We start from the raw sequence: 11,320 nt of genomic DNA, 5'->3' as shown, positions 1-11,320 counted from the left end.
CCGCCTGCCCGGCATCCCGCGCCGCCGCTCGCCTCTAGCTCCGCCGGCCGTCGCGGATCCCCTACGCGCCGGCCGCCCCCTCGCCCGCGCCGGCCCCGTGCCTCTTCTCTGGCCAGATCCGGCCAGGGGTCGGCCGGATCCGCCCTCCCCTGGCTTCCCCGGCCTCTCCCTCGACCTCGGCCGCCGTCTCCCTCCTCTCCGGCCATCCTCGATTTCCCTGCAGGTCCAAAGGTTGCCCCAGTTTTCACTGTCCCGAAATATTTCAGCATTATCATGCCTTGTTCATCGCATCATATCTCCATGCATACTGCTCCGTTTTGTGCGTGTAATATGTCAAATTGTTCATCTCAACGAGCTTCATTTCATTCCATTGCACCATGTTCATTTTAGTTCAACTTGATGCCTGAATCATTGTTGCAAGAGTGCTTCACAATGTTAGTTCCTGTTTCTTATTAGAACATGCTCATTTGTCATTTTTGCCATGATTGATGTGTGCATCCTATGAGGTTGATGTCTCCATGTGTTTTGAACTATGCCATGCCATCTTTACAGTGGTGTATGCCATGTATTTTTGTGATCTCTGTGGTGACTAGTACAAGCATGCAAACTAGGCTTCGTAATGTTGCTGATTTTAGCCCCTGTTCTGCTGTTATTTTGATGCCATGTAAACATGATGCTACAGAGAGATCCATGCATATTTTGAGATACTTCAGTAAGGGTGTTTTGAACATATGGTTATTCTCTATCCATTCATGCCCCTGTTTGCAATTATGGAGTAGTCTAGCATGTCATTTTCGTGCTCTACTTTTGCTACAAAATGTTTCCTGGCAGATTGTTTACATGTTATTCAATTTTGCCAAGGTTGTTGTAGTTGATCCTTGCATGCTATGAACTTGTTCTTGCCTTGGTTTGTTTCATAAACATGTATTCTTGCGGATGCTATGCTTATCTTGTCATGCAATGACTTGTGGTGAGTGAATCAAGCTTGTTAAGTAGTATACTTGCTGTTACTGTTTTGCTAGGCTGAATCTGTTATTTCGTGATGCTATGTAAACCTGCTGCTACTAGTCATTCTATGCATAATCTGGAGATATTCACTAGGGGTGTTTTGTTCTACATGTTATGCTCTATCCATCCATGCCCCCGGTTGCAATTATAGGTTGCTGTAGTTTGTTGTAAACTTCCTCCAAAGTTGCTAAATAATGTTGCTGTCAGCCTGTTAACATTAAGTTCAGTTGTTGCCATGATTGTTGTTAGTGATCCATGCACCCTATGAACTTGCTCTTGCCATGCTTAGCTTCATAAACATGCCTTCTTACTGTTGGTAACTGTTGACACCGGATTTTGGCAAGGTACAAAAGGCAAGTAAGATGGCCTCGAGTGAAAGAGTTTTCAGCATGAAAAGTTTCAGGTCCCGAGTGGAATAACTTTGATGTTCAAGTCATCGACATCGGACCTCATCTTAGAGGCCGAAACTGTACTCCGAGTGGCAGAATTTAGTGCTCCGAGTGCTTTTCAGCCGATTACGCCTTCAAGACGTCCTCAGATGAATTAACAGTCTAAAGGAATTGTCTTCGTCTCGTCGAGGCAATCAATTTTGATATATAGATCATTTCAATCCGAATTTGTATGCAAAAGTTAGAGGCAATACACTGCAGACCGAACCTAAACGGAAATATGGCGCGAGGTACGAGACACCCTGTCTGATGGGTTGCACGAGCAATTCAGCCCTCAAGAAGGCCTTGAATCGAAAAACCTTCAACACAAGAAAGTTTCGTCTCATCAAGCCGATCGATTTTCATATATAATTCTTCTCAATCCGAGGTTGTATGAGACCTGTGGAGACAAATCAAGATCAGCCTATGTTTTCGGTCAAGTGAAAAGCTTACCATGCGAGTGAAAACTTACCGGTCGAGTGAAAGCTTGCCTTTCGAGTAAAAACTTACCGATCGAGTGAAAGCTTGCTTTTCGAGTGAAAACTAACCGGTCGAGTGAAAGTTTGACATCCGAGTGAAATATTATCTTCCGAGTGAAATATTCTAACATTCGAGTGGAAAAGCCAAGTTGGAAGATCCGAGTGAAAGACTCTAATGCCCGAGTGGATGAGCTCGAATCCGAGTGAAACTGAAGATGTGCCCAAAAGTTTATCAATATGACCTCGGATGGAGGAGTGTTCAATATGGAAGTTGTGCGTATCGTCAACACGGTAAACTTTGGTTTTGGAGTCATCATCATTAGAGATAGTATATGGCCTACAAATTTAATACAAGACTCGGATAATCCAGTCTGCTACGAGACTGAGTCCGACTGGAAGGTAAAGATGACCTCGAAAAGTATTCAAGATGGCCTTATTTGAAAAAGTGATCAACATAAGAGTTGTTTGTATCGTCGAGGCGCACAAGTTTGATATTTGGGCCGTCTTGATCAGAGATCATATGCAACCTCGACGGCCCGCACAAGAAGGAAGGCAGAGTTTGGGCCAGATTCAGACTGAATCCGAGTTGGAATAGAACTAGGACTCTAGGACGCGAATTGATGTAATATTTCTTGTAAGGAAAGCCTAGATGAATCCTTTACTTGTACAGGAAGTCCAGCCGCCTCTTATATATGTTTGGGGTGACAGTCGATTGAACAACACAATCGAACCAATCAATCTATTACACTTTTGTGTTCGTCTATCTTTATCCCCTACCCTTGTATCTTTCTTTCTCATTCTTTGTTCATTCTTCGCGTTGGAGGGCAGCGATCCATGAGGCTCTAGGGGCGAGCGAATCGACCTAGGGCATCCCATAGCTGCCGCACTCCCTGACGGGGTCCCTCCCGGGCGTGTGGGGTTTTGGGTCTTCAAAAGCGCCCGCCGACTGTCCTGCGTATCGCGCTGTTGGTCGGGTCTCCTTCGACGTGAGCTGCGGTGCATCACCCCCGGCGTCGAGGGTACACGTGATGTGTTCGTGTGTCAACAGTAACCTTGTCATGCCATGTTTTGCTCTGTGGTGAGTTGCACAAGCTCATCTACATGCCTACTTATCGTTGTTTCTGCCATGTATGAATCTGTCATATAACTTGCTATGTTTACATGGGTGCCATCATTTCTTCTGATCCTTTTGGCTCATGGTCAGTAAAGGACTTTTGATCTATGCATTTAGTAGATTCATGCCATGCCTTTGTTTGTCATGATAAGTTCCTGTAACATGTTGTTTGATAGCTCTGAACATTGCAACCTGATGTTAATTTCTGCAAAGTCTGAAACTGATATTATTTGCAATCTTGCCATGTGTGTTTGAGCATGTTCTAGTGATTTCTGGAGATAGCTCAGTGTTCATGTTTTGTAATGCTTTACCTGTACATCATGCCCATGCCTTTTGTTTTCATATTGTGGTACTGTACCATGTTGTTTTGGTGCTTGCAAGATGCCTAGTTGCTGTTTTGGACAACTTGTCCGTTAAACTTGTATAGCGTGTGTGTGTTGAACCGTTGCTCCGTTTTGAGTGTGCTCTATATGATACTTGCTTGATTTTGCATGTAGTTTCATATTAGCATGTTGAATCCATGTTTTGAGGTGTTTTCTTGATGTTTGTATGCATTTTGCATCAATGTCATGTTTAACTTGTTTTGCTCATAACTTCTAGGCCTTAGCCCCGAACTAAATGAACTTTATATGTAACTTGACTAGAATCTCGTGTAGATCATCTTTGTGCATCTTAACTTGCTGTTTAACAACTTGAACATAAGGTTTATTCAGATCTGGACCAATTTCGAAATTTGCATATGAGGACTTTCCGGAATTGTTATATGTTGCTTCCGGCCTCATTTAAACTTGCCTTGATGTGTTGTTCTTGTTTGCATCATCTCTTGCCATGACTAGCCTCATCTAGATTTGTCATGCATCATGCTTGTTGTGCATCATATCACGTTGAGGTGTGGTGTGTTTACCTTGTTGTGTGCTTCTTCTCGATAGTTCCCGTTTCGTTGCGATCATGAGGATTCGTTCGTCTACGCTTGGTTCGTCTTCATGGCTTCATCTTCTTCATGGACTCGTTCTTCTTCCTAGCGGGATTTCAGGCAAGATGACCGCTACCCTAGATCTCACTACTATCATTGCTATGCTAGTTGCTTCGTTCTATCGCTTTGCTGCGCTACCTATCTTTTGCTCATCAAGCCTCCCAAATTGCCATGAACCTCTAACCTTTGATACTATTCCTAGCAAACCATTGCTTAGTTATGTTACCGCTTTGCTCAGCCCCTCTTATAGCGTTGTTAGTTGCAGGTGAAGTTGAAGATTGCTCCATGACGGACAGGATTATGTTGGGATATCACAATATCTCTTATTTAATTAATGCATCTATATACTTGGTAAAGGGTGGAAGGATCGGCCTTATGCCTGGTGTTTTGTTCCACTCTTGCCACCCTAGTTTCCCTCATACCGGTGTTATGTTCCCGGATTTTGTGTTCCTTACGCGGTTGGGTGATTTGTGGGACCCCCTTGACAGTTTGCTTTGAATAAAACTCCTCCAGAAAGGCCCAACCTTGGTTTTACCTTTTGCCTCACCACCACCTATATTTCCCTTGGGAGTAATTAACCCAAGGGTCATCTTTATTACAGCCCCCCCCGGGTCAATGCTTGTTTAAGTGTTGGTCCAAACTAGAGCACCGTGCGGGACCATCCCTTGGCAACTTGGGTTACGTCGGTACCTGTACGCTTAGCTTATCCGGTGTTGCCCTGAGAACGAGATATGTGCAGCTCCTATCGGGATTGTCGGCGCATCGGGCGGTCTTGCTGGTCTTGTTTTACCATTGTCAAAATGTCTTGTAAACCGGGATTCCGAGTCTGATCGGGTCTTCCTGGGAGAAGGTATATCCTTCGTTGATCGTGAGAGCTTATCATGGGCTAAGTTGGGACACCCCTGTAGGGTATAATCTTTCGAAAGCCGTGCCTGCGGTTATAGGCAGATGGGAATTTGTTAATGTCCGGTTGTAGATAACTTGACACCAGGTACGAATTAAAACGCATCAACTGCGTGTGTAGCCATGATGGTCTCTTCTCGGCGGAGTCCGGGAAGTGAACACGGTTTTGGGTTATGTTTGACGTAAGTAGGAGTTCAGGATCACTTCTTGATCATTGCTAGCTTCACGACCGTCCCTTTTGCTCTCTTCTTGCTCTTATTTGCGTATGTTAGCCACCATATCATGCTTAGTCGCTGCTGCAGCCTCACCACTTTACCCCTTCCTTTCCCTTTAAGCTTTGCTAGTCTTGATACCCATGGTAATGGGATTGCTGAGTCCTCGTGGCTCATAGATTACTACAACAACAGTTGCAGGTACAACTTTTGCGATGATCATAACGCGAGAGCGATGCTTGCTTGCGTTGAATTCTTCTTCTGCTTCTTCGATCAGGGGATAGGTTCCAGGTCGGCAGCCTGGGCTAGCAGGGTGGATGTCGTTTGAGTTTCTGTTTGTGTTTCATTCGTAGTCGGATGATGCTCTTATGTATCGTGATGTTGTATTCGTGTGGCATTGTATGCCTCTTGTATGTATCCCCATCTATTATGTAATGTTGATGTAATGATATCTACCATGCAAAAGCGTTTCAATATGCGTTTCTATCCTTGGTGGGACCTTCGAGTCTCTTTAGGATAGTATCGCATATTGGGCGTGACAATAGTGCCGTCCACTTGCTCCATTTTTATGTAAGCAAGACTTTACACTCTTACGTGGGAGGAGTGCGAAACACCGCGGATCTGATTTTGATCGAGGGATAACTATTCCCTGCCAAATAATGGAGGATTTTTAGCGATTATAGCATGATAGTTAGGGCATCTCTGGAGCTGGCCCGCAAATTTACACCGTCATTTATCCGAGGACACTGATGGATGCCATCCAATATTGCCCGCATACCTTTCGACAACTATATGAACTAATGGGATGAAATTCGTGCAAACAGAGCAAATTTCAAATTAACCGGATGAAATTAACCGGATGAAATTCATTACATTTCGAAAAAATTTCCTACAAACTGGACGAAATTCATTACATATTTCGCACAAACCGTACTAAACCTACTGTAAACCTAATCTAAACGATCACCGGCGCCCGACCACCATGTCCGGCCTTGAACCCGAGAAAGCCGGCCATTGCCTTTGCCTCCTCCTCATCGGCCTCGATAACCTCCTTCTCCAGCCGGAGCACAAGGTTATGAAGATTTCCGCCTCCATGTCACCGTCAAGCGGCTAATCGGCCGCCGATGTTTACACCACAAAACTTGGCGTCGACTGAGTGGAGTAGCGGCGGCCTTCTCGGGACCAGAGCGGTGGCGACCTACCATGTACTACTCTTCCTCACTGCCGGTTGTGCCCGCGCACGCGCGCCGGCTTCGTGGTCGTGGCGGCGGAGGGTGGCTCGGGGGGGTGCCGGCGATCTCCTTCGTTTGCTCCTACGACAGTATGTTGAAGAGAGCTTTGGAGCGCGCCCGGAGCGGAGCCGCCGATGTCGCTCGTCTGCTCCTGTGATAGTACGTCCAAGAGAGCTTTGGAGCGCTAGGAGGCCATGGTTTAAGTGGTGCCAACAGAAGGAAGGGACCCGACGAGAATAAGTGTGGGTCTTTGGCTATGGCTGGGAGCTGGGGCTCAAGTTAATATAGCAGGCGAATGGTAATGAGCCGCGGCAGACGGATGGACAACTGGCGCCGGAGTAGATTCGTCGGGCGTGAATGCGGATGCTGCTTCAGTGACTTAACTGCAGATGCGTTTGGGTTACTAACATGTGAGCCCAACGGGCATCTGGCCCGCATGTCAGTGACACACCAATTGCACCTGCAGTTAAGTCTAGTGAATGCGGCATTGACATTCTGGAGAGACAGTGACCATTTCAGGCGGGAAGCGCGCGCTAGCGATGGAAGGGGTTTCGGTGTGCAGTGGCACTAAGATCGGTCGCTCATGATAGTACATATTCCGTACCATACTACCATAGTACCCTCTCTAGCTTAGGTTGTTTTATAGATTGTCATTGTGATTGACGATATACATGAGCAAGGCGGTCCGAGTATGACCGTTGGTGTTGAGCCAGGTGAATACATGCTCGGCGTTCGCGTAGGCCTCCATCAAACATCTAAACAGTAATGTCAGGCACTGCCGGGGCGCACACGTGATGGGCTCGCCGTTTGCGTTGCGCCATGAGTAGGACTTTAATTTAGAGGGCGACGTGCATGCATTAGCATCCTTTGACAGCGTGAGCGTGAGTGTCTGACGCGAAGTATTTCATTTTCATTTGGCTGACGAGGGTGCGTTGCAGCGACAAGTCTGTGGTTTGATTCCCCACATACGCATAATTTTTGTTTTTACAGTATTTCTTTCTCCATTCACAGGTAGGCTCGCGTAGATAGATAAAGAACACGAGCTGATGAGGCGCATGCGGACTGTTTGACTGGTCAACCATACAAATAGGAGCTATACGCTGAGCTAGCGACCGTGTAATCACCATATCTCGTATACAATGATCAAACTGAGCTATCAAGACAAGTTCGATGACCGCCAATGCATTTTACTCGGTAATAAATGACCACAATTGAAGGGGAATCCTAAATTGCTTCGTCTTCTGTCCTTGAGCTCTTGACAAACCAATGCACTATACGGTTGTCCGGCCACTCCACCCCCGAGCTCTGACCAAGCGTCGTTCATGCCACCGCGCCGCACACTAACCGGTAAGGCAGCGATGGCATCCCGCCGCGCCAAGTTCCTCGCCGCCCATGAACGCACACAAAATGGTAGGGAAGCGATGGCATCCCGCCGTGCCGAGTTCATCACCGCTCACGACCTCACAACTATGTGGGAGGAATTTGAAGATGCCAAGGCCGAATGGGCGGTAGAGCAAGAGTCGGCCAAAGCCGCACAGAGGGAGCGGAAAAGTCAGAAAGCACTCAAGAAAAGAGAGGCCCGCCGCCGCAAGAAAGAAAAGGACGCACGCGCTGTTGTGGAGAGGTCGGCGGAGATCCAAGCATGGTGGGGTGTCGCCGACAAAGCCGGGAAGGAGAACGACGGCGTCTGGCCAGCATGTGAGAAGTAGTAGTACTAGTAGTTAGTGTGTGTGTCTGTGTCTGAGTACGAGCATGTACCAGTACTACTAGTTACTACTGTAGTTTTTAGAGCAAATTACCAGTACATTAGCCTAGACTAAATGGAAAAATTCCTATCCTATGCATCAAATGGCATCTCTTTCTCTATAGGAATTGAGATGCATGTCATCTCACTTCCTATGATTTTCATATTCCTATCCTATGAACGAAAGGAGGCCTCTGTTGGAGTAAATACTGTAGCTAGGAGTACTGCTGGTACAGTAGTTTTCTTCAAGAAGCGGAATTCAATGAAGTCATGATGGTTCCTTCGTCCGAGCAACTTCAAAGTGGGAAGTGGGCCTGTGATTTGACAGCTCATTAGTCATTGTTACTGCGGCGCGACGACCTGGGTGACTCTCCCTTGGAGTTCTGCGTGCATGGCAAGTGGACCAGGATGGTCGACGTCCCACATGTGGGCAAACGGAAGTATTCTTTCCGATATCGAGGAGCAAGGAAACCGTGTGGTATAGTATCACTGTTGATTGGTTCGCAAAAAAAAATAGTATCACTGCCGATTTATAATTATTTTTTATTTCTGATGAATGCTAGCATTTCAACTCTTACGACGAAGGGTGCTAAACACAGCACGTGCTGGATGTCCCACACGTCAGTGAAAGGAGTGGGACATGAACAGCATGGTAGAGCCCATCGTAAAAAACATCGTGGTAGAGCGTCTCCACTTCTTCCACTTCTGGGTCGGAGACCACACGTAGTAGTACTTAGTGGTATGAACGATACAAAGTGCGACCTGGAGAGAAAGACACGTCTAGTTGGAAGGTCTCAGGGCATACACGTAAACAAATATAAAAGTTAATATGTGCCTCCAACTAATATAGTAGTAGTAGAGTACTTAGGCACGTACTCCATAACATCACCGTGCATTGCACGTACAACATTTAGTGGTAGTACGTAGTAAGAGACAAATGCCGCCCAAGAGTTCCCTTCTCGACCTACTTTTGGGTGTTTGGTAGAGTGTATGGAGGGTGCATGACTCCACACTAGTTTAGCACAAATACACTTGAAGCATGCATGAAGAGGGGTGTTGAGTTGAGAATGCATGAAGAGGGAACAACTATGTTGAGACGAGAACGCAACCAGACACACCTTGTATGCCATGGATGTTCATACCATTTGTGCCTTTCTACTTCACTTACTGCGCTAAATTACTCAGGTTCGTACGTCCACTCCTGGGTACATGTCCGTCTCGTAGTTCCAGTGCCACGTGTTCTTCATATAGATGGAACGATCGTTGCATAACACGTGCGCCTTGATCCTAGATGTCTTGCGTGTTGGAAAAAGGATGAACAAATCTCATGTAAAAAAATAGAGTGGAAGAACATAGATTCTCGACGACCGAGAAGGAGCAAGGAACCTCGTGGTGGAGCGTCTGCACTCATAATATTTAATATTATTCAGCGATATAAAATTAACCAATCATCTCCACAGTGGACTGGAAGAGTACGAAACACGGCAGCCTAGTGTAGTTACATCATACTAGTACATGGCTAACCCACGCTATCACCATATTTCTTGGCTTCCGTGTGACACCTATCTCTAGTAATCCAGCAGCCTGTATCGCTTCTCCCTCCTCGTCTCTATCAAAGTGCGGCAGGCTGGCATTTCTGACGTCTATTGAGGTCGGTTAACTATCACATGTTAGCGACATGCCAAGAGCATTCTAAAAAAAATTCCTTTCACGTTCCGTTTCCAAAAAGAAAAAAAATCCTTTCATGTACAAATTTGCATGTATGCTTTGAGCAACTTGCATGTCCTATACTACTCCTGTTTGATACTCTAACTTAGCTAGAGGTTAGACTAACTCATGACTAACCCCGAACTAACTGTAGCCAAAGAGGTGTATGGGTGACAGGGTTAGATTGACAATAAATGCACTTCATGGAGAGAGAAAAGTGATTTTTCAGTGGTCCCAATGAGAACTATCTCCAGTTAGCACCTCTTGGGTGGGATAGTTTTTTTTGGTGGGTTCGGTGCCACTTGCTCCAATTTAAACCCTCATGCTTGGATACTTTAGGGCTATTTGAGCCCCAACTAGCTCAAACTAACTCTAACCCATGGATCCAAACAGGGCCTATGGCCAGTCTCGACGTGGAGTAGTCGCGTGCATTGGGAAGCGGCGCTCTCTCGGCCGTCGCGCCACTTCAAAGCCGACGCTAGTGAGAGGTTGCCTCCGCTCTAGCCGGGCATTAATGCGGAACTGACACTCTAGGGCGGCATTGCCCGTTTCACGCGGGAAGCGCACTGGCAAGGGAGTATAGGTTTTGAACCGTTTCTGGTGTAGTAGTAATGGTAGTTTGCAAAACTACTCAATTATTTCAGTCAGTTTCCTAAGAAATTGTGGTAAAAAACGTTACTCCACAGCCCGCTTCCCTTCTCCTTCCTGCTCGTGATTTATGTGGCCATGTTAACGTGGTTGTGTCAAAAAAATGTCACTTCCTGCTCGTGATTTGCATTATATAAGTACAAGCAAGATTCTCGTGCATTGCACGGAACATCAATATGCATGTTTTTTACAAAACACCTATTGTGATTGACCCATGCAGGAGTAATCCCATGTATAAAAACTAATGATATCTTGAGAATTTTATCGGAAAACTGGTATCTCGAGAATGTCATCGAAAAAAATGAAAGATGAGAGATAAGGCGAGGAAGAGTGGAGCGTGGTGATGACTGGTGGTCGGAATGGGCGGAGGCATGGGGATGGATGGCGCCGGCAGATGGCAGCAGCCACCATGCATGCTAGATTGTTCCAGAGACTTATTCCTTTTTTAATTGCTGAGCAATGAGGTTGCGGGAAATAATGATGTGGAGAGAGGTGCGGGTATATTTTGTAAAATTATCATAGTTTGCTTCCTATCCGTCAAAATAGATCATACGGTCTGTATTACAAGATGGCAGGTACACCATCATCGCCAACTCGTTTTTTTATAAGGGTACAGATGATAAGTTTGCTGACTACTAAAGTAAAGTGGAATCTGTCCATGTTATGCAAGTAAATAAAGGTGATTGTTTATCATACGGGTATGGTTGGATGAAGTGTGGTAGGAACAAATGCTCCGCCTAGAGCATGTGTGTGTGAGATGGAGTCTTAGTGTGTGTGGTGTGTGTGTGTGTGTGTGAGAGAGAGAGAGAGGAGAGAGAGAGATGGAGTCTTAGTTTGTGTGTGTGAGAGAGAGAGAGAGATGGAGTCTAAGT

Source organism: Triticum aestivum, chromosome 6B (genome assembly GCF_018294505.1).
Source record: "Triticum aestivum cultivar Chinese Spring chromosome 6B, IWGSC CS RefSeq v2.1, whole genome shotgun sequence".
NCBI classification, from domain to species: domain Eukaryota; kingdom Viridiplantae; phylum Streptophyta; class Magnoliopsida; order Poales; family Poaceae; genus Triticum; species Triticum aestivum.
Note: the sequence above shows the minus strand (reverse complement) of the source record.